The sequence below is a fragment of the Diplotaxodon limnothrissa genome, linkage group LG10 (genome assembly GCF_057381915.1).
Source record: "Diplotaxodon limnothrissa isolate DT_005_m linkage group LG10, D_limnothrissa_male_GT1.1, whole genome shotgun sequence".
Taxonomy (NCBI): domain Eukaryota; kingdom Metazoa; phylum Chordata; class Actinopteri; order Cichliformes; family Cichlidae; genus Diplotaxodon; species Diplotaxodon limnothrissa.
In genome coordinates this window covers 7279788-7302807 of record NC_140605.1, presented here as the reverse complement: position 1 = coordinate 7302807, position 23020 = coordinate 7279788, and positions in this window count along the sequence as shown.

The window sequence follows — 23020 nt, the reverse complement described above, 5'->3', positions numbered from 1 at the left end:
CTTAGTGCCTGAGCTCGGATCATACCAATATCAGGGGGGATTCACGCACAGTCGTAAATTCCCACAGTGTGCACTATGTGCTTCGAATATTGTGTGTACTTTTTCTTTTATACAGTTGTCAGCCAGACATCTAACTATGAAAAAATTACACTCCAAAAGACCCCGGGCTTCTGACAAAACAACCCGGGCTTAAGCCCAGTAAGCCACCCCCATGCTCCGCCCCTGATATGCCTGGGCATATTTGGTGAAATGATCCACAACTACGAGTATGTATTCTTTACCTCCTGTGCACTTGTCCAAATGCAGATAGTCAATGGATATCATCTCAAACGGCGCAGAGGTTTCAATGCTCTGAATTGGTGTTCTGGTTATTCTGTTAGGCTTCTTCTTCTTTATACAGCGACACACCTGAGCGACATAGTGCTCCATTTCCTGCCTCATTTTAGGCCAGAAGAAGCGTTCCCTGGCGAGAGCAACCATCCTGTCTGCTCCTAAATGTCCCATGTCTCATGTAGATGTTTATAGACCATGGGCTTTAATGAGTCAGGAACAACTAACTGCTTTCTCCTGGTGGTCTCACGCCTCAGAATGCCATCTCCATCAATCTGGAAATGGGGCCACTGCCGAAGAAGGTACCTAACTGCCTCACTCTCCGCCATCTTTTCTTTATGCTTCAGGTAGGTGTGTGTTCTTTTCAGGGACAAAACGTGGTTTATGGCTATGTCTGCATCCTGGGAGTCTCTGATGTCATCAACTGCAAACGGCTGAATTGGTTCTGAGACGATGCATCCCTCTGGCAGCGCGTTGACATTACAGGTGACAGCTGAGATCCAGTTCATTTCTCCTGTTTTCTCTCTCTATACACTGTAAAAACGATAACTAGCAATTGTTGATTTCACTAAAGTTTTTAAATTAAACTGACTTAGAAATAAAACTTTCCATTTACAACCTAAAAAAGCTTGTCTACCCAACAAATTTCTTTCATTGTTGTCCTAACTAAGATTTTCTAGACAGCATAACAAAGATTATCAACTTTTGAGCAGAGTTTCTGAGTCAAGTTGGGAACCAGTGGGAAACCCCGTAGATGACTGGCACATGTGGTCTGAACAAGTTTGAACTAAACCAAACGGACTTTCAACTGAGCCTGAGCAGACCTGAGCTGTGTGATAGTGGTTTACCATGTGTTCTAGACTAAAAACCTCCTAAGAAAATTTGAACCATCGTGGCTAGATTTGGATGTAAAATGCAATTTTTCGACCATTGAGGATTTTCACTTCTGCAGTTTTGGACAGGTGCTGGAGCTGCCGACCATTTACCCTAGCAGGTAAGCTAACTACATGTGTTATTAAGATTTTCTACAAGCGCCTAGGCTGCATCCTCCTGAGGACCCGGGAGGATGGAACTAGTAAAACACTGAAAAAGGCCAACTATAGCATTTTTAAGTTATCTAAGTGACTTAATTGATCCCCCCCCCCCCTGGGCTAGCTATCGAGCTGGTGGGTAACAGACGTCTCCGAAAGCGTCGGAGCACTTTTGCAAGTATATGTTGTCTTAATAAACTGAACAGATATTAGCAATTTACACAGCTACATTAACGCCTGAAAATATCTTAAAAGTTTATTTTGTGACCCAGAAAGAGTAATATTAAAACTAATTCCACAGATAGAATTTGCACATGCGCAATAAGGATCGGGGAGTCCGATCCGTAACTTTTTTCTCTCGTTTTTTTTCTACATTATATTGAAATGTTTCAATATTGCAAACATTTTAAGAGATGCTTATTATAAGGAGGACGTATTTCTCGGACGCATTTAGAGGAGTCCACTATGAATTTGGGCAGCCTTCGTCGCGCCGCTGTGTCGTAATCGGGCTACAAGCAGCCTCTGAAGGTTTTAGCTCAGAGAAAGACTTCAGTAGATTCATTGCTGGACATCTCTATAATGACTTTACTGTGAAATGGGAAAATGTTGTATTTTGTTTCTTTCGAAGGCAAAAAAAAGAAGTTTACTTTATAATAAACTTATTAGTTATCTTAGCTAAATTTTATTTTCACAAATGCAAATACAGTAACAAAAAACCTAATTTTAAACATTACTATAATGATGTTTTATGTTACATAAAATTGATTAGTGGATCACTTAACAAAAAGGCTATGAAAACTATTACCATTTGTAGTAATTACAAATTATTTGAATGTATGTAATTCTTTGTATTACACCCCCTGGCATATGTTAATTTTGTTCTGATTGTATACATGTTCTGTATACTGTTTCTTAATAAAGTTTAATATTTAAAAAAAAAAAAAAAAAAGGTTTTAGCTCAGAGTAGTGGCCAGCGCAAAAAGTAATGTTTAATGTTAAACACTCTGAAATTCAGACAGACATCACTAAATGACGGTATCTCACACTGGCTTTTTACAGCACTTCTGCCATGGTAAAACTTATTAGCTTATTACCCGTTTTGTAACCAGTTTCAATGTTATCTTTGCATGAAAACGTTATGTTAACCTTGACAACAAACTGGGCCAAGCACGCGTTGTCATGGAGACTCTTTCATGGGTCGGTGTAGGATATGTGCGCCAATTATATGACAGTGATATAAGTAACTTGCATATTGTCTAATATTGTTTTTTCACTTTTTCAATAGTCACCGTTTATCCGGTGCAGCACTGTTACTTTAAAGTAATGTTTAAAGCTGACTTGACAGTTTGTCAGCTGGTGTAAGATTGCCTAATGTACTGTAAGTTAATGTCACACGCAAATTAAAGTTGTACTTCATGCTCTGTATTATAAGATTGCTACATTTTCAGAGCTTTTTACATAATGGGGAAGGAGACAATATTAAAGGAATGATTGTGTGTTGTTGATGTATACTGTGTTACAGATAGTATTAATTTTTCTATAGTTATTGCATTTTTTTATCATAGTAACAAAAAAATGCTTGAATTCAAGCTTGCATTTATGTTACATGTCATGTATGTTATCAATCATATACTTGATATAGTAGACAAGTGGTCATATGTAAGTTAATATGATTCCTTACATATTTTTTTCATGATGTCTCTGGTTTTGGCTTGTTGATGTATTCAGCTCCTGCATCTATGGATTCCTTCTGTGTGTTAGATATGGATGTTTTATCCCATTGCAAAAGTGCTTTTGGCAAAATTGACTATGTCTCTTGTGTTTCAGGGGTGGAGTTCATGCAGTGCCGATTTTGCAAATTCACAAGCTCCAGTCAAGAGACTCTTTTGAAACATTTCCGCCTTCATCACGGACAAGGTGCACATTGGCCATGCATTCACACAGACTTTGTATGTGTATTTAAAACACCTGGAGCATTACGATCACACCTCTCAAGGTCACACTCAATAGTAAAAATCCACAAAAATTCCACATTTCAGTGTGAACATAATATATATTTGCATATTGATACTGTTTTTTGTGGAGGGTGTTTCTATTCCTGTGCAAAATGTGTATTCATGAGAGATTTTTGAAGTAGGTTTTGCGGTTGATAACACAGTCAGGCATATAACATGGTGCAGACTGTACAAGGCAGCTACCCAGAAATTTTCTGTGCTGAATAAATGGCAATATTTTGGTTATTGTCTTGTTTAGATATCTGAAGAATTTCATCGGATCACAAGCAAAGACCTCCTGGGGACGTTCAATGCATCCCTGGACAAATTTGTGCCTGGCCTGCTGAAACTATACCGGTCTAAGAAGGGAGCTCTTGGTGAGGAGATGGAAGACATCTTGGATAAACTTGATGAACAGGTAAGTGCTCCTTTACCTGACATTTTTAGAAGAGAGTATACCTTTGTCATAACAGAAAAAAATGTTGGCTTCAGCCAAAACACATCAATGGAAATGAATGTCATCAGTCATTACTTTGTTTTTATTTGGCGGTATTTTATTTAATTTGTAAAAAGAAAGTAAAATTGTTAAAATGGTGTTTTGTTTTTTTTTTAAGTTTTACATGTTGCTGGGCCTGATCTGTATTTTATTTTCATTACTATAAGAGTTCTGATTTTGCATTGTGTGTAGGTACACCACGTTACTATACTAATTTAAATGCTTGTTTTCCACTGAATACTCTTTAGACATCTGACATTGTGTCCCACCAAAAGACAGCAGCACTGAGAGGCCTGCCCATTTTCCTCGGAGAGGATGCAACACAGGTTTTCCTGAAGTGCTTAGTAAGTACAAAAAAGTAATGCAAGAAAAACTAGTTGCTATGAGATGTTTTTAAAAGATGATTTAATCCAAAATGGAAATGTACACTTCCTCAGTGCAGTCCAGATAATTTTATGGTGAGGATTGCAGTTGTCATAACTCTCACTGCTTTTTTTTCTGCTGAGGAGCACCTGGGCATTGTTAGCGGGTGTTCAACAGCAGAAAATATTTTTGTACAAAACTCATCACAAGGTTGGTTGGTGAAAGATATTGTGCCGTTAATTAAAGGAAAATAAGCTTTTTCTTTTTAAAACCTCCATGAGTCAAATGAGCATCATGGTATAGAGGTTAAAGTTAAGATCTTTAGAAATGTATTTTGTCTTTAATTTTTCTTAGCTTTCAATAATTCATATTTTACTTTTCTTCTCTTCAGGACACTGACACTTTGGAACCAGTGTTGAACGGTGCATCAGTTGCCATCCTCACCATCCTGCAAGATGATGATGCCGATACGTCTGTGCGAGAACATGCTGTTGTGTTGGAAGGGGACATCGTGCTACATAACATTCCAGACCTCTCTACTGCCTTGGCATACCTCTTTGGCCTTCTGTATGCCCTCAACATTGATTATCCAAAGCAGATGAGTTTACCTTTGAAGCAATTCAGGGCATCTTTTTTGAACTCGGTGGCTCTCGATGCTCACAGCGCACAAGGTCTCTAAAAACAAAGCTTTTGCTGTGACTGTTAACGGGGAAGCCAGACATGAGTTTAACTTGTTCTTAAACATGTTCAAGTGCATTGTAGAGTCATGTAAAAAAACAAAACAAAACCCAGTAGTTCAACCCCTTTCCCTCTATATAATCGTTCATTTTACCTGATAGTTCACTGTTCATTGATGGTAACATTTCTAATAACTTTTGACTTCTGTAGTTCATCATAGTGAGCCCATGTAAAATGTCAATGTCTGGGTACAAAGGCAATTGTTTGTTGCACTACCCTATTTAGTGTGCAATAGTTAAGTTAAGCTTTTACAGGACAGTCAGGGTGTGAACGTGAATGACTAAGCTGCTGGACACTTTTCTTTTTTTCTGGACTCTGGAATTTTAATGTCTCTGCTGGGGTGCTCAAAGCACCCTAAAGAAACTGGCAACACGTTTTTTTTCTGTTTGTTTGCTTTTTTACAGAAATTCACCCCACTGCCCATGACCTTCTGAAATATACTGAAAGCACTGTTGAAAAAAATAAATACGTTTTTACATAACATTCAGTTGTGCTTTGTTTTATTCTATATCTGTTTGAGTGTTTTTTCAAGTACGATAACAGCATACATTTTTCTTTATTAATATTGGTAAATTTTCAACTCACTGGAGTAAGAATTGTATGATTATTCAACAAGAATATCTGTGTTTGGTGAATTTAGGAATACATGGCCTTGGAGGGAATGATTGTATGTTAATTCAACAGGAATATCTTTGTTTGGTGAAGGCAGAAATACATGGCATTGAAACCAGAATTTCTTTGTTAGACTTACAGGATTATCCTAATTAGGTGAACAAGTAGATCCAAGTTGGCAGAACATGAAAATATTAGTTAAGTCAACTACAGTTGGCAGAAGTTCAGAAAACTCAAAAATCTCTTGCATCATGTTGCCTTGAAATTTTAAGTTTTCTCAACTTTTTCTTTTTTACAGTGTAGGGCTTTCCCAATACATTCAATGGCATCTTGCTGACATTCCTCTGTGCATTCCTGCATGATGTCTTCAATGGGCTTTCCTCTTCTTGATAAGAAATCTGCATCTCGATTCGCTGCCCCTGGCCTGTACTTAAGAGTGAACCGATAATCTGCCAACTCCGCCACCCAGCGGTGTCCAGCTGCATTAAGTTTCGCTGACTTCATGACGTATGTCAGCGGGTTATTGTCACTGTACACAGAAAAATGAGGCGCATGAAACAGATAATCACGAAAGCATTCTGTTATGGCCCATTTCAGTGCCAGGAATTCCAGCTTTCCTGAATGTAGCTTGTAGTTTTTTTTCTGCAGCTGTCAGTGTCCATGATCCATAGCCTATGACTCTCAGGGCAGTCCCTTGACGCTGGTACAAGACTGCACCCAAACCATCCTCAGAGGCATCTACATGAAGAACAAATGGCTTCTCTAGATCTGGATATGCCATGATTGGTGGGTTTTTCAGCTGGTTTACTATTTTGTCCAATGTCTCTTGGTGAACTGTCATCCACTGGATTGGATGGGATGGTGGCAGCTGGGCAGATTTGCGGTGGCACTCCCTACTCTTTCCACGCTGCTTGTGTTCAGACTTAGGCTTTGCTAAGAGTTCATAGAGAGGTTTGGCTGTCCTTGAGAAGTCCTGTATGTAGGGTCTGTAGTAGCTAAGGAAACCCATTAACTTTCTCACCTCTCTCACGGTCGATGGTTTCTCCTGTTTCAGTGCTTGCACTGCTTCAACTTCTTTGGGGTTCATCTTGTATCCCTCTGCTGAAACCACTCGCCCTACACAGCAGACTTCACATTTGAAAAAGTCACACTTCTGTGGCCTTAATTTGATACCACATTCTCTTTGTCGCTGTAGCACTCTCCTCACATTTTGGATGTGTTGTTCGAAGCTTGAGCTAAAGACGAGTACATCATCCAAATATGGGACACACATTTCATCCCTGAGGTCTCCCAGGCATCCCTCCATGTAGCGCTGGAATGCTGCTGGGGCATTAGTAAGGCCGAATGGGACCCTCACCCACTCATAGAGTCCCCATGGTGTTATAAATGCAGTACAGGGTCTGCTGTTCTCACTCATGAAACCCTGGTGATAAGCCTTTCCCTGGTCCAATACTGTGAACCAGGAGTTGCCCCAAGGTTTTCCAGGACCTCCTGTATTCTCGGGATGGGATGTCTCTCGGGCAGTGTCTTTGCATTCAGGAGCCTATAGTCTACACACAGGCGAAGGCCACCATCTTTCCTCCTGACGCATACCACAGGCGAAGAATATGAAGAACAAGATTTTTGGATCCAGCCCCGATTGAGTAAGTCTTGTATGTGTGCTTTTACCTCCTGATAAAGGTGTCTGGGGATTGCATTCTATGTCTTTTGCACAGGCAATTTGTCTTTTAGCTGTATCTCCAGCTCTTGATCTTTAATGCATCCCATGTCCCAGTCATCTTTTGCAAAAACATTGCATTCCTCCCTCAGCATCTGTTTTACCTGCTGCTGTTGGTCACTTGTCAGATGGCTCAAATCCACTGGTGGGTCCCAGGGCTCAGTTTTTGTTGTCTGACTGGACTGCACTGTGGGTAAGGAAGTACTTCCGTCTGATGTCTTAGAAAGCTCACCCTCCATACATTTTAGCTGTGGCATGTAGATAGCATCAACATTGTGCAGCCACCCCAGTGTAGTGCGACCACAGAGGGTGATATAATGGTCAGTCATATTTTCCACAGTCACTGCAACTTTAGCATCACCTTCTGAGGGGAGCTGAATTAGCTGTTCTCTAACAACTAGGCCTGCTGGCCATGGTGTCTCACAGTTCGGCTCCAACACTGCATGTGACCCACTCAACACACTCTTATTTAGCAAACCACTGCACTCCACCATTGCACTGTCATCATGTTACGCTTTGGGATGGTCACAAGTCGCCTTCCTACTCGGGCTATGTGGGGATGGCTGTCAGGCGTTTGTTTCTTTAGGACAGACACGACAGCTCTTGCAGTTTTGTGCCCCACCTCAAATGCTGAGCACAATCTGTCCAGCATATGCCCTGGGGGGATACAGTCTTCACTGGTGTAATCTCTCAAAGCTAATTCTTCTATCACATTAAAGCCGATGATGGGGCATTCAATGTCACCACTGGCGACTAGGATTGGAACTTGGATTGGCCTGTTGGTCATCCCAGCCACAGCATTTTTGGACAGGCTGAACTCAGTCTTCCACTGACCTCATTTCAGCATCAGGCAGGTGTTTCTTTCTCCAATTCGTCCCCACTATCGATACTTGTGAGCCGGTATCCCACAATATTGTGGTGTCCACACCTCCTAAGAAGCCATAGACCTGGCATCTTTTGCCTACCAGCTCGCCATTTGTTGTTGTTTACCAGTGAGGGGTGCTTTGAGGCTGAATGGGTCGGTTTGGTGCTTCTCCCCTTCAGGGTTAAGTATGATTTCGATCTTACTTGAATTAGCTGAGCACTTTTTCCTACGACAACCTGCTGCCCAGTGTTCCGTACTGCCACACATTCATTCACATTTGTAACAGTGGTCACATTTGTTTCCTGTATTGGATGATTGACACTGCTGGCACTGTCTAACGTTTGTGCTCCTAGGCTGTGATTGGTATTTCCGGTCAGGTGGTTCGGCCATTCTCATGTGCTGAGGCTTAATGGTCTGCTAGAGGCTGGCAATGTGAGTGGTGAGGTTCTGCAGAGCCTCACATATAGCCTTGTTGCCTTGATCAACTTTATCCATTAATGTGTCTCGTTTGACCACTCCACCTTGCTTGTTCTTACTGTCTGATGTGTGCATACTGCTTTCTTTCTCCACCTCTTGATCTTCCCCACTTACTGCTGCAACTTTCATCATCTTTGCTCTTGATGCAGCTGACAGTTTATTCTTTCTTTCCATTTCCGGACTGTATGCCGCTGTCATTTTTTCCAGAAGAACCTCATCTGTGATTTTAGGATTTTGCAGATATAGCTTCACATCAGCTCGGATGGTGTCATCATGGAGGCCAGTGAGTACTGTCTGGAGAAACTGATTTTGGATGAGCTCCGAACTGTACTTTAAGCCAGACTTAACTCTCTCTGAAGCAAGAACAAGTTGTTGTCTCAAATCCAATGCTCGCATCAAAAACTGGATTGGAGTTTCTTTTGGCTCCTGTACAGCACGTGTGAGCGAGTGATACAACTCTGTGGCATCTTTCTCAATGTAATGAGTCCATAATATTTGCCTGAGAGCTTGCAAAGTCTACTCTACTCTCAAGGTAGCTTTTCAGTTTTGTTCCTGGGGTTATAGCTTGAATGATGGCTTCAACAATTTCTCCTTCATCATATCCCCTCTTCAATGCCCTCTGGATTTGTCTTTCCAAGCTAGTGTATGTTAATTTGTCCTTTTGGTTTGGTTCTCCAATTTGTCCCATTATTTTCAGATCCCGTCGGTACAGTGAGTGTACAAAAGGCCTTCAGATGAGAAACGGGGCATTACTTTTGCATCTCTTTTGCTTCACTTCATTAATTTTGTCATCTAATTCCAACAACAAAGACATTCCTTCATCTTCTCGTGCAGTAACATCCTCTCCCTCTAAGTACTGGAGAATACGCCGCCTCAGTTTACAAGGTAAGTCTTTTTCACTTTCATCCACGGCTAAACTGAGGGCAGCACAAATCTCATTCAAATCCGGTGCTAGCAGTGTAAGTAACTTTTCCTCTATCTCCTCAAGAAGTTGCTCCCAATCAGGAAACATCTGCTGTACTTTAGACATGACGAAAAACTTTTACCTTCACTACCTTTTCTCGGAGGGATGGCACTGCCATACGAGTTCAGGTGGGGGGTAGTGAGCAAGGCTAGTCTGTAGCTCGTCCTTCTTTGCGGTATAAACTCCAAACCGGGCGGAAACACCAAGATTATGTTGCACCCTCAGAGAGACATGACTCCATTCTCCTTTTTTGCAACTTTATTCTCCTCAGTTCAGGTTTGGAGTTTACAGGAAGCATAGCGTATCATCAGCAAAACATCGCTTCCTCACGTCTCAGACACTGTTTTTTTTCTGCGCTTACTGATGACATCACACGTCTGAACTCTGACCTCCTGGAGCCAGTAAACTACAAAAATTAACTAGAAATGTGTCCAAAAACAAAACACAATTAAATAAGAATAGTCTTTAAAGATTTTCCCAACAATACAGAAAAATGTACATTTTATAACTTCTTTTAGAGCGCAACACCTACTTACTTCTGAAAAGAAAGCCTAATTTCTGCTGTTCAATAGGCTACTGAACAAATGTAAACTTTTTAAAATTATGCAAAATGCAAAACGCTTAGCCGTGTCTCTAATAAAACCGCTGTAACTTCAGAGGTAATGTTCATATGTTGATTAATGGTTTTCTTTCGTTTTTGATGTACTGCAGAATATTTTTATAAAATCCCAGGCCAGGAAAATCACCTTCATGTTTTTCTGTGTTTTATCTTCAGCTACTTTGACACAAAGGCATCTGCTGTGATGCTTACACCTTTGAAAAAGTCTGGAAAGTGTCAGCTTCCTTTTTATAGATACAAAAATATGTAAATGTACTGATCTGAATTATAATATTTCTGACTGTCTAAGGCAAAATTTCCCAGATTTAAATCGAATCAAATCGTGGATCGAATCGATTCGGGACCTTGTGAATCGGAATCAAATCGATTCTAGAAATCAGTGACGATACCCAGCCCTACTGCAAAGTACCCAGGCGACAGCGTATGCATGAACGCTGAAGCTGTGCCGCTGCTGTGTTTGCTCACCTAGCCACTGTGACAAACCATCCTACTTTGGCAAAACATCCTACCGTAAGTAGTTTATGCACATTTCTGCAGTCACAGAGTAATTCCACCACAAATTTAAGTATGTATGACGGTTTGCCACTTAACTTTGCCCATCAGAGTATGCTTGTAGCTCATGTTCATAAAGCCAGGACGGTTTGCCACTTCATTTTACCCGTTAAAGTATGCTTTTAGGTAAAATTCACAAAGGTAGCATGGTTTGGCACTTAATTTTACCCGTCAGCGTATGTTTCTAGCTCTTATTAACAAAGGTAGGACGGTTTGCCACTTAATTTCGTGTTTTGCGCATGCGCAGAAAGAACGGGTAGGATGGTTTGCCAGTTTTGATGGATTCCCAGATCACCGGCAGCTGCACAGCGTGGTCTGACCGGCGAATATGGCTGTTTTTCGAGGCGATAAGCCGGGGAAGGGAGACCAACCAAAGGGAAAGCTAAGGGCCAGCTAAGGGGATACCAGGGGAATACCAGGGGAGAGGAAGCGCCCACGGAGGCTGCCGAAACAGGCTCTTGACGGACGCACATACATACAGCACTCTCAAGTAGTGATGTGTGAATCATGAATGAATCGTTCAATACTCGAGAATCACTTTACTGACTCGTAAACAAGCCCAACTGACTCATTCACTGACTCATCCCTGTTGCTGTTAGCAAACTAATTTCATTAGTAGAAATATATCTAGCTTATAATTAAAATTGTGTTTGGGGGGGGGGAGCAACAGCCAGTTTCCTAACAGAAACATTTCTGCTCTGAACTGAAAGAAAAAACCCTGAGTAGAAAACTCACATCAAGACAATAGCTCCTCAGTTCACAGTGGCATCGCTGCAGTGCTAACAACACATTTGAGTTCACCCCCTCCCTTACTGTGTGAAATCGTTGAGTAAGCGAATCCGGTCATTAAGTGATGACGTGACGAATCCTACTTCCGGGCCTAAAGTAGTCTGCGTTTAATATGGCTTTTGTGTTGTTAACATGTTTAATGTTTTGTATTTTCTTCTATTTAATCTCAAAAAGCTCCTAAAAAAGTCAGTGATCACTGTTGACCTCCCTCGGCTTTTATTACTGCTAATCATTTATTTAAGCTCAGTTTTTAAAACTGTTGGGAGAAAACTCTGTAAAAAACCCAGGAGAAATAAAGACACAATGAGACAAAGTTACTTTCTTTGCTAAACGTGTACACGGGTGAGCTGCTGAGAACAACTCACACCCATGAACAGAGGCTTGGCATTTTTATAGGCACAAATCACAGAGACAGTGAGAACAGGATAAGAAAATAATAAACAGATAAAATAAACAACTCCATATGTGGCGCTAGTCTCGTCAGCAGAGAGCTGGGAGAAAGCTGTGAGAGATAAAACAATCTAAAACAATATGTCCCAAAACAATATGTCTTTGCTGGGAAAGTCTAAAAGGATAATTCTAAACTAATCTAACCATAGACAAAGGGCATCTTTGTACATTTAAAAGAAGGTAAAGAAACATAGAATCATTTTTCCTGTAACAAATACCTTAGGATGTAACTACAGTCCAGCCCATGCAGCAGTATATGAATGACTAACCTCGTATTGTGGATGTAGGGTTGCCAATCGTCCCTTAAAATACGGAATCGTCCGGTATTTAGAAACAAAAGTACACGTCCCGTATTGAGCTAATAAGGGACGCACTTTGTCCCGTAATACAGTGAGAATCAAAAGTAGTCTATAACTTTTAATGGAATTAACACTTTGTTTGAAAACATAATTCTCAGCCCCTCTCCTGCTTTGTGACCAATGAGCTGACAGCACACTTATGACAATTCGAGTATAACAATTCAGATTACCGCTCATCTCATTGGTCGAGGAAAGGTCGCTTGCGGAGAAAATACCGGAAGACAACAGATGACCACAACAACAAGCAAGGCCAACAGGGAAACAAACGCCGACACTGCAGTGCAAGTCTCGGATGACAGTACACCAAATGCTGGGCAGACACTGTGCGATTTTTTCAGTCGCGTTATTCAGCTCCTGCTCAAACTGCACGATTGACTCGCAGGGGTTAGAAGTTGGTAGATCACGATGCAGGGTCTCACACTATACCGCCCGATGCTCTGATGCGACCTGAGTGCTCACACTGTGCCTCCATAAAATGAAGGTTATAACAGAAAATCTGTCGCTCGCTCTCTCTGTCTTTCACTCACACAGACACACCACCACCACCATCAACTTTGCTAAATTGCTAATGAAAAACACTGATCAGGCAGCTGTGATTGAGCAGCAATGTAAATCCAACTATTTTCACGGTTGTTGTGGTCATGATAATTTTGTGATGCCACATGGAAAAGGCTCGGATGAGCTTTCCAAAGTTCTACAAGTTGTGCCTCCATCGCTTGTGTCCAGATCACACGCTGCAGTGCCATGCTGCTCCGTCTTTTTCACCGACGTTTACGTGTTTGCGCGTGAGCAGTGTGAGCGCCTGTGGTGACACCCTCACGAGCGATTGATGATCGGGAGCTGGTCGTGAGGTGTTAATCACTTCTCGTTACCCCACGTATACTACACGACGCACGATGAAGGCCAAAATCGGTCCGATCACTCAAAAATCGGCTCAAAATGGGCCTAAAACCACACAGTGTAAGCCCAGCATTAGAGCAGCAATGTTTGTTCCCCTCAGAGAAAGGGAAGAATGGGAAAAGGAAAACACCTGGCTGGAAAAAGTTAATATGGGCATGTGCAGTGAATATCAGCGCTATGTGGCCAGAAGTGCGATAATATAACTTATTTTGTGTAATAAACAACTGCAAGGATAGATGATTACAACAAATTGATGACTAATACATAAAAATAATACATAGATGAATAATGATGATGAGTTATGATGCGTAATCATGGGAACAAGCGGGTTTTCAAACAGGAGCAGCTGATTAGCATTAGAAAAGCTGAAATAATACCTCAACTGAAGCCAATTGTACTAAATGCACTAAATGTGCACTGTTACAAGAATATTTTTCTTTCTATTGTTTTCTATTATTTTAAGTTAAGCAGGACAGAGTTCTTTTAAAGAAAGATTTACTTATATTCTCAAAAGTTAAGCATGACAGGCTTCTGTTTAAGAAAGAGACCTGTTTTATTGTGTTAATGTTGTCATTTTGAGCTAAAAATAAATGGCTAAATGATCATTTGTTTCACATGTGTTCATATCACAAAGAATAGAATATGCATCTACTTAAATCAACTTCAAGTCAAATGGTTAAAAAAATAATTTCACACACAAAAAAAGAGCTAGAAAATTCACCACACTGGGAAGGGTGAAGACAACTGGGTCGCCCGGCCCTGGCCACGAGGTGTCCCTTATTTATTTTTCAGGGAGTTGGCAACCCTATGTGGATGGATTATCTCAGTTGTTCTCCTGGCTGAAGTTTGGTCCTTTTACAGCATCCTGCCATGCGATTACATTTGTTCCTGACCACTCACGTTAACTTTTATCGAGTGGAAAAAAGTTAGCTTGTTTATATTATGCTAACATAGCTGTGTCGCTAGCAGTCACGTAGCACATCATACCAGCTAGCCAAACTTCAGTAACCCTACAAACGTCACTGCTGTTTAGTTTTCTGTCTTCATTTATGCTGGAAGTGATAACAGAGCTGTACATTGTAATTTGTTTCCAAAACCCCGCAGTCAGGACATGCTATATTGTATTTAGATAGAAGCTCGCTAGCTCGCTAGCTTCTATCTCACTAGCTTCTATCTCACTTGCTGTTTAGTTTTCTGTCTTCATTTATGTTGGAAATGATAACAGAGCTGTACGTTTTAATTTGTTTCCAAAACCCCGCAGTCAGGACATGCTATATTGGTCGTGTCCAAATTCATGGGCTGCATCCTCCTGAGGACCTGGCCTTCGCGGTCTACGTGCGCCGGGACCTCAGAAGGTCGGGTAGGCCGGAAGTAAACGGCTGGGGAAATTGGACGGGCTAGCATACTGATTAGCGTCACCGCTGTCTCGGTGGAGTTTAATAAACTCGGCCGTCTGCTCCTTGCTATCTAAAATATAACAGGACACTGGCAGAAATTCTCGACCGTCTCACACTTCTGTTTAATCAGTTTTCTGTTTGACGTTTATTCAGCTGTGTGAAATACCCACCCGGGGGACTAATAAAGTTTTATTTTATCTAATCTAATCTAATAACCAAACCAATTTACTCGTGAACAAATAAAACACTGAAAAAAGCCCAACAATAACATGTTTAGGTTGTCTAAGTGACTTATATATTACATTTAACCTGTTGATGTTAAACTCAATTGTTACACCTGGTAGAGCAGAACACTGATCATTTACAGACAGTTTTTCAACTCTCAGTAATGCCATAGTGATCGTTTGATATATGGACCTGCGAGTTTAGGCCCAGACACGGCTAGTGACGTCAGACTTAACGACCGGATAACTTACTCACCCCCTCCTTTCCTGTGCTGAATCGTAGCATGAATGAATCACTCACTCACTCACCCCCTCCCTTGCTGTGCTGAATCGTAGCATGAACGACTCACTCACTGACTCACTCCCTTCCTGTGCTGAATCATAGCTTGAACGACTCACTTACTCACCCCCTCCCTTCCTGTGCTGAATCGTAGCATGAACGACTGAGTGCTATACTTCTTCTTTTGCTACTTGGTAGGCAACCAATGTTAAGGCGCATTACTGACCCCTGGCTCACAACTCAGTGGACATTTAGATGAGAAAATATATATTTGACACATTTGAAGAAAATACTAATAAAATAAAATAAAAATAAATAAAATAAATGTTCCTTTAGAAATCTTAATTTTTTTTTGCTCTTTTTTGCTCTATAAAATAGTTGTTTTTCTTTTTCAATCACTCATCTTAGCAGTAGTATATATATGAAAAGAGAAACAAATTAAGTTTGAGTGAAAATGGACATTTTTTGCACTCTCTGGACAACTGACTCAGTGACTCAAAAAACCTGATTCATTAAAAAGAATCGAATTTACCATCACTACTCTCAAGGCACTCACACACACAACACAAGTGGAGATCAAACGATCACTGGTGTCACATCTCACAGCTGTTTTATACGTGAGCCGGAGTGTCTTAAAGAAGTATCCACACGCCACAACCAAGGGGGGCCGTACCTGTACATATAGAATATGTAACGGTGTGGAGAGATAGTCTCGATATGCTAGAGAACCCGGGCTTCTGGAAAACCACCCTCTCCCTGCTCCGCTGATGGTAACAACAGTAGGCTATGGACAACTTTAAGTTTTTGATTTTAAATAGGCTATATACAATTCAATGGGAGCGACAGGATGGTTGGTTTCTTATCCTGTTCTACATTAGACATGCTAATTCGTGTATGATTTTTGTCATTTTGATATGTCATGTATTTAATAATAATGAGAAAATTCTATAAATTTCATAGAAAATCAGTTTTAATGTCTTTACAGTGTACACACGATCCCCCATTATTTCCCCAAAACAATAAAGAAATAACTAGATAGTATCTAAAACTAAACCAAAGAGTAAAATAGCAAAATGTGGATCATTAACATTAGGTCTCTCTCTTCTAAGTCCCTGTTAGTACATGAATTAATAATTGATCAACAAGTTGCCGTACTATGGTGGCTGGGAAGTGCAAATCGCAACAAAATAAAAAACCGCAACAAAATACAAAAACCCCACAACAAAATACAAAAACCCCACAACAAATTACAAAAAAACCGCAACAAAATACCAAAACCCCACAACAAAATACAAAAAGCCCACAACAAAATACAAAAACCCCACAACAAAATACAAAACCCCCACAACAAATTACAAAAACCCCACAACAAATTAAAAGTCCTTGACAGAAAGGGATTGTCTGAAATACTGGAAGTGACACAAGCGTGATGTCACGAGAGGGGGCGTGGTCAGGATTTTTGGTTGAGGTGCCACATTTCTGGGCCGAACAAAGCGCTAGCGAAAGAGCGAAAGTACACGGATAACACCAGCTATGGTTCGTACTTGCTGTGCGGTCGGTTGTAAAGTTAGATCGCACGACCGGCAAGGGAATAAGGTTGAAAAGGGTTTATCTTTTCATTCTTTCCCCACCTGGAAGCAACATGAGGCAGCTCATGTATCGGATGTTACCAAAAGAATGCGTCTAGTCTGGATAGCAGCTGTGAGATGAGCTGATATCCAGTTCTCTTCCATCTCCAAATATCTGTTGGTGTGCTCCAGACATTTTCATTCCCGTAAGTTATAGATATGTTCATATCAATCTTTATCCGGTCTTTAAGTCTGACGTCACTAGCCGTGTCTGGGCTCAAACTCAGCTGCACGTCCATAAATTACAGGATCACTGTGGCATCACTGAGAGTTGAAAAACTATCTAAAGTCTTTCATCTGTAATAAAATGATCAGCGTTCTGCTCTACCATGTGTAACAATTGAGTTTATCATCCAGGCATCCATGAAAACTGTTGGCAGAGGTATGAAAATGCGCAGGAAAATCTGACGTGCATGGCAAACTTCATCAACAGCATTTAGGGAGGAATAAACACACATCAGCCTTCGGCCATTTTTGATGAACGCATACGCCCCCTAGAGCGCGCTAACTTTATTAACAGCCACACAAATGCAAATCACACATCAAACATAAATAAACCATTTGACTGTCTCCATAATTGAGAGCATTTTCTCTTCTTATTTCAACACCCCCACTTGCTCTCATATTATGATGCTCTTAAGTAAACAAAAAAAACAACAAACAAAAGGTTTCTTCCTCAGTACTGTATACATGTCCGTATACCACGTTAATGCCCAAACATAAACTTCTCAAACTTGAACAACTTAACTTTTGTTGCAGGCTTTGTCATTACATCTGCAACCATCTCTTCTGTTGAACAATAATCCTGCACTCACAGTTGACATCACAAAGTGGTACTTTATGTCAACATGTTTACATCTCTGTCTCGTCACAGGATTCTTCGCCAACGCAATTGCACCCTGATTATCTTCATGAACTTTTGGCGGTGCATATTTTTGTCCATCAATACCTTGTAACAGTTGCAATAGGTACAATTTCTTGTAGGGTCGCAGCTAAAGCCATGTACTCCGCTTCACAGGTAGATAATGCAACAGTAGGTTGTCTTTTGGTTTTCCATGAGATTAAAGGACCATCTACAGACAAGCTTATGCAATAACCAGTTGTACTCCGTCTGTCTGTTACATCAGCTACCCAATCAGCATCGCTGTATGCCCACAACCTCAGTTCTTTGTTGTCACATTTCCTGTAACACAGTTCTTTCTCGGTTGTCCCTTTCAGATACCTCAGTACATGTTTTACTGTAGTCCATTGGTCTTCAGTTGGCTCAGTAAAGTACTGTGAAAGTTTACTGACTATAAAACTCAAGTCTGGTCTTGTGCATGTAGCCAAATAGATCAGACTACCAACTGCCTCTCTGTACCTTTTGACATCACTCATCCTTTCTGCATCATCAGCATAGTTCAGTTTTTGCTCACAAGGTGTCTGTCTTTCTTTACAATCCTGCATGTTGAATCTTTCAAGTATTTTTTCCACATATTGTTTTTGTGATATTTTTACACAGTTATCACTCTGGTCAAAATCTATACCAATGAAATGTCTCAGTTTACCCAAATCCTTCATTTTGAATTTTGCTGCAAGCATTTTCTACACAACAGTTAGTTCACTTTCATCACTAGCAGCAATGATCAGGTCATCTACCCATACAATCAGAATCACCTTCTTATTTTCTGTCATTTTTGTGTAAACACAATGGTCAGCGGGGTTTTGCACGAAGTTGTTCTCACTCAGATATTCATGCAACAACTTGTTCCAATTCCGGCCTGATTGTTTTAGCCCATATAGCGACTTTTTCAACTTGCACACCAGTTTTTCATTTGTGTCGGATTTTACCTCATAACCCTCAGGTTGTTCCATGAATACCTCACAATCTATTGGTGCGTGAAGATAGGCAGCTTTAACATCCATCTGATGTAAAAGCATGTTTTCTTGTGCTGCCTTTTGCATCAACACTCTGATACTAGTCAGGTTAGCAGTAGGGGAAAATGTTTCTTCATAATCCACACCTATCCTCTGACTATATCCTTTAGCAACATAACGTGCCTTGTACCTCTCAGATCCATCAACATTGTTTTTGACTGCGTACACCCATCTACCCCCCACTATCTTCTTACCCTCAGGCACAGTGGTTAAGGTAAATGTGTCATTTTCTCTTAGTGATTGCATCTCTTCATCCATTGCACTGACCCATTTCTCTGAGTTAGATGAAGTTATTGCTTCCTTGAATGTTTGGGGAATGTTACACATTGCTCTGTAACAATAATCCATGTTTGTAAGTACTTGATCACAATCCTCCTTATCAGTAACATATTCACTTAAATACCCAGGCCTCTTTCTCACTCTGGAAGGATACCTTGCAGCCTCGCAGTCGAGTTCATTCTCCTGTGACTGGCTGCTCATCTCAGACATGCTTACTGGGATCTGTTCCTGAGTATCTGTGTGTTCTGTACTCACATCAGTCTGTTCTCTGGTCTTGGTGAACCTGTTTGGTGTCTCAAAGTCACCCTCATCATCTGGCACCTTGTCAGTCTGTGTTTGTCTCTCTACTCTTGTTTTAGTCTCAAACTTCACCAGTCTATGCTTCTGTACTTTCCCACTGTCTGGGTAGTAGACCATATAAGCTGGACTGTTCTTGTCATATCCAACAAAAATTCCTTTCTCACACCTTGAGTCTAGTTTTCTCTTGTTCTGCCTGTAGGCATAACACACTGACCCAAATGTCTGCATCCTGGAAAGGTTTGGCCTTCTTCCTGTCAGCATTAAATATGGTGTCTGTTCTGTGCGTCTGTTAAAACATCTATTCCTCACTACAGCTGCTGTTTGCACTGCGTAAGTCCACAACTCTTTAGGTAACTGTTTCTCTATTAACATACACCTGGCCATATCAAAAAGAGTGCGCCAATTGCGTTCTGCAGTACCATTTTGGTGTGGTGAGTATGGTCCTGAGGTCTCATGCCTGATTCCATTTTTGCTAAGGAGTGCCTGATACTCATTTCCCATAAACTCTGTTCCATTGTCAGACCTGATACATTTAACTTGCCCATACGGGGCTGTATCAGCCAAAAACTTCTGTGTTGCTTTTGCTGTGTCACTCTTATTTTTCAGAAAATACACAAACACTGCACTGGAATAGTCATCAGTGAATGATAGTGCAAATCTATATCCATCTCTGGACTCTGGGTCTACTGGACCAGCTAGATCTGTGTGTACCAGCTCTAAGGCGGTTTTGGCTCGTGCATCAGGGTCCCTGTTTCTAGTTTGAACAAACTTTCCCTGTGTGCACACTTCACAATGCAAGACAGATTTATCTGTTTTTCCTTTGATTGCCATACCATCAACAACACCCTGTAATCTCTGAATGTCATCATAATTACAGTGACCAAGAATTTCATGCCATGTTTGCATGTCATAGCAACCCTTACACTGGTCTTTACCTTCAGTGTTTACTGTTTGTAGGTAGTACAGTCTGTTGTACTCATGTATTGGGAAACTTGTACCGTCTTTGTGTTGCAGGGTGTCTTTTCCTTGCTTGAAGATCATAGTTGCTCCATTTGAGGTAGCTGCTTTCACAGAGAAGATGTCTTGTGGATACGATGGGATGTACAGTGCCTGTTTCAAGGTTGTTTTGTGGCACTGCCCCCTGCTGTCCATCAAGCAAAACTCTGCCTCCCCTCTTTGCTCTGCAACTCCAGTGCACTTAGTGTCGTCAGCCAACTCTACGTAGTGTGACTTGGGCTGGAAACTGTCGTTGAATGTCCTGAACTTTGTTACATCTGTAACAATATGCGAAGTTGCCCCTGTGTCCACCATCAGACCCTTTTTGTTGATGCCATGCTCTGACTGGAACGCTGCATCCTCGCTGCTTACCCGGAATGCGTAGTCTTTGCTACCCGACTCCTCGGAAACTTTCCGTGCATTGTCTTGCCGCCGTTTCCGTCTGCATGTTGAGTGGGTGGTGCTTTGTGGTGCTTTTACACTCGCTACACCACTGCTTGCGCTGACACGTCCTGGCTTTGTGTCCCTTTAATCCGCATCTGAAACACACTATGTCTGCGTTGCCGGCCCCACGGTCATTCAATTTTTCAAACGTGGGATTGTCGCTCGGTCGTACACGTGCTTTCATGATGTTGTCATCTGACGCTGCAGCGCGCATTTTCTCTGTGTCTTCAAAGCTTCGCAGTTTAGTTTTAAATTCAGCAAAAGTCACTTCAACTTCACTTTGTGTGACATGGATCGCAAACGGTTTGAACGATTCTGGCAGTCCCTTCAAAACCATTGCTACCAATAGCCCATCACTCAAAGTGCAAATTAGAGTGAGAACATGTGGAGGCTCTGGCTACGTTCACACTGCACGCGAAAGCGCATCAAATTCGACTTTTTTGACCGTATGCGACCCATATCCAATCATGGTATGACGGTGTAAAAACAGCACAAATCCGATATTTTCAAATCCGATCTGGGTCACTTTCGTATGTGGTACTTAATCCGATACATATCTGATGTTTTAGAAAGCAACTGCTGTTTGAATGGTCGTGTCGCATTAAATCCGTCTTTTATTTCACTGACACAAAACATATGCCAATTATCAGCGCTGGAGAAGACATTGAGAACACATGAGCGCTTCGTGTGCATCCCGTGCAGATGTTAGTGAAACTGTTGGGAAGACAACGTGAACATTTTATTTATACTGTATAATCTGCAGATTCTGACAGAAATCTGCAACTATCCTTTGAAGCACCGCTCCTCTCTAAAACAACAATAAGGATAATTATTAGGCCATATATAAATAACAAAATAACTTAAAGCAAAATTGGACAACGTAAAGTCTGAAACAAGTCTTTATATTAAGGGCCATCAGTCAAACAATACTGTTTGGTCTGGGTCTAAACAGAGCGCGTTGTGTGTGACGTCTTCTTTTGCGCATGCGGGCCACTTTGAGGGTTCACAAAGGACCGTATTTGCTGTCACATTTTATTTGTAGTGTGAACAAGCAGACACAAAATCAGATTTAAATTTTTAAAAAAAATCGGAATTGAGCATTAAGACCTCCAGTGTGAACGTAGCCATAGTGAGTTCAGTGCACTGATGTGACATTGTCCTGAAGGATTTAGTTATTCTCAATGGTTAAAGAAATTGCAATTATTTATTCATATTTATTATAAATAATCCTAATTATATATCTTGCTTCCATGTTTGTGTCCTGTGTCACAAAAAATAAATTTTTTACTATAATACATTGATTAATGACCTGCAGAATCTCCTTATCATATTACGTGTCCATAATTGTCACCTAAAGTCAAACTTTATGCTTTCTCCATCTTGAAAGTGATGACATCCTTGCATTACATACTTTAGGTTCATTTTCTGAAGGCAGGTTTCTGAAAGAGAACAGGCAGATTTGGAATATAACATGCAGCGTTCTATAGATGGATACATAAACGACCGGGCCTTTGCATCCGTGGCACCCAGACTCTGGAATAACCTCCCCGTTCATATTCGCACTGCCGAGTCTATCCAGTCTTTTAAATTACGTCTTAAAACGTATTTTTTTACTTTGGCTTTTGATTCTGTCTAGTTGGCTGTTTTAGCTTGTTGCGTTGTTACCTATTGTTTGTTGTCCTCTTTTATTGTTTGTTTTAACTGTCTCATGTTTTTATTGACTGTGAAGCACTATGGTCAACACTGTTGTTTTAATATGTGCTATATAAATAAATTTTGATTTGATTTGATTTGATAAAAAAATGAAAAATTACATGTATGTGCTAACTTTCTAAATACTTTGTTACATTTATGATAAAATGGATTTGAAAGTAGATAAAACACATTTATGTCGGCCTTGGCTCAGTAGAGTCCTTGTCTTTAAATTAACTTTGTATGTTTCAGGTACTGCACTCTCAAAGACTGAATGAACCAGCATTGGGTTCATTGCTGGCTCACAACATTCCCTGTGAGCATCACAGGGGAATGTTGAAGCCGCCCACTGCACCTGTATGGCCGGAGTCGTGGAGACCTGCATCCATGTCACTGCTCTTCTGTTTAATGTAGAAGCAACAGTGCAGATCTGTGGCACAAGGACTGTTACAGATGAACCTGCATACTGGGTTTTTCTGGGTAATATGACCAAGATACAGCCAGAGGTTGGCCATAAGATAGACTTCTCCTCTTCAGCTGCCCAAAAACGGCTCTGGATGAAAACATAAACAGACCATCCGTATTGAAAGGTAAATGGAGCCGTCCC